This window comes from Macaca thibetana, chromosome 1 (assembly GCF_024542745.1).
Source record: "Macaca thibetana thibetana isolate TM-01 chromosome 1, ASM2454274v1, whole genome shotgun sequence".
Lineage (NCBI taxonomy): Eukaryota > Metazoa > Chordata > Mammalia > Primates > Cercopithecidae > Macaca > Macaca thibetana.
The window spans coordinates 107,784,371-107,786,213 of record NC_065578.1 but is presented as its reverse complement, the minus strand read 5'-3'; the positions used below and the strand labels follow the sequence as shown (position 1 = coordinate 107,786,213).

The 1,843-nt window shown below is 42.5% G+C and overlaps 1 pseudogene; it reads right to left on the bottom strand.

Annotated features, from left to right (window-relative positions):
- Positions 1-207: 207 nt before the first annotated feature.
- Positions 208-1,580, bottom strand: LOC126929810 (hsc70-interacting protein-like; annotated as a pseudogene).
- Between the last annotated feature and the right edge of the window lie 263 nt (positions 1,581-1,843).

The window sequence follows — 1,843 nt, the reverse complement described above, 5'->3', positions numbered from 1 at the left end:
AAAGAATTAACAAACCCTTTTAATTTGTTTTAAATATTTTTAAGTTTTAAAAAGTGTTTAAAGTTCGTAATTCCTAGTAGGAAAGCGTTATCTCCATGAATACCCTAATGGCAAACCACTGTAAAATGCTTTAGTTGCATTTGGGGTAGATGGGTAGGGATTATCTTCAAAGCACCCCAGCTGTCTTGATAAGGTCAGAGGTACACTGGTTTGCATTATTGCAGCATCGATTAGGTGATCTAGATTGCTTTTCCTTTAGCAAAGGCTTTATTTATCAGAAGGGCATTACGCTTGACCTCCAAATTTGGCTGACAATTTATAGATGAGATTCATAACCTTCAGGTTGCTCTGGCATTTTGATGTATTTTCTGGGTTCTGGGCCACATCCTGGAAGGCCACCATAATTTCTGAACACTGCATGGCTGTGAGAACCTCTGGTCACTAAGAATTTTGAGTCCAGGCATTCCTGCCATTCCAGATATGTCCCCACCCATTCCAAGCATTTCTCTGAGAAAATTACCAGGCATTCTCCCAGAAAGCCACTTGGAAAAGAGCCTTACTGAGCTCCGGATCATCTTCTGGCTTCTTCCTCCCTCTGGGCTCTCTCATGCTTTTCTCAAGAGCCTTCTTAACCTTTTCTATTCTTTCTTTGATCTCTTACTCTTCATGTTTTCACTCATACTTTCTCCAATGTTTTATAATTTTCTAGGCCCTAGGTTTGAACTTCTTTCAGCATTTTACTAGCATCTTCATCATAATCCAACTTCCAGGCAAGGGCAAGGGCATGGGCTGGTTCTTCCCAAAGACCCAGAAGTCTATGTGTGTTTTCTCACCACTTGTAAGGCTGAAATGAATCAGGATTTATCTCAATGGCTCTGTCACGGTCTTGAATGGCAGCATTGGGCTTCTATAATTTGATGAAGACACTGGCTCTCTTGGCACACAGAATGGCCAAGTGAGGATTCAGCTTAATGGCATCTGTGAATGAGCCAATGGCTTTTTGCAGTTCACCATCATTTACGGTTTCAGTGGCAACCACTTTCTTACCATTTGCTGATCCATCATCTCCTCTGTTTTCTCTGCATTTTTCATCTCCCATTTCTTGAGGGGCATCAGTATCTTGTTCAGTCACACCATCATTATCAATTTCTAGATCAGTTTTCTCACTTGACGGTTCATCTGTCTTTACGTTTTCTTTCTGTCTTCTTGCTCTCTGTTTTTCCTTCCTTGATATTTTCTTCTGATTTAGCTTTCTGAATATCAGGTGGTACTTTACCCCACATGCTCTTCACCCATTCCCTCAGAAAGTGCATTTCCTTGGTGTGCAGAACACCCGGATCCTGCTTTCACAATTGCATGAAGGCCCCAGGCTTGCTCACTTGGTGGGGGTCCATGGTCAAGAGGTGGAGGGTGAAGCTTGGGGACTGTGGCCCAATTCCAGGCACAGGAGCTGGCTCAGCATGACCATGCAGAAGGGCTTTCTTCAAATTCTTAACTGCATTCAGGGATTTGAGAAATTCTTCAATGAGAATTCCTAACATTCTTTTTTTTCCTTTAAAAAATTTTTTATTTTATTTTAAGTTCTGGGATACAGGTGCAGAATGTGCAGGTTTGTTACACAGGTATACATGTGCCATAGTGGTTTGCTGCACCTATCAACCTGTCATCTAGGTTTTAAGCCCTGCATGCATTAGGTATTTGTTCTAATGTTCTCCCTCCCCTTCTCCCGCACCCCCTGACAGGCCCCAGTGTGTGATATTCCCCTCCCTGTGTCCATGTGTTCTCATTGTTCAGTTCCCACTTGTGAGTGAGAACACACGGTCTTTGGTTTTCTCTTCCTATG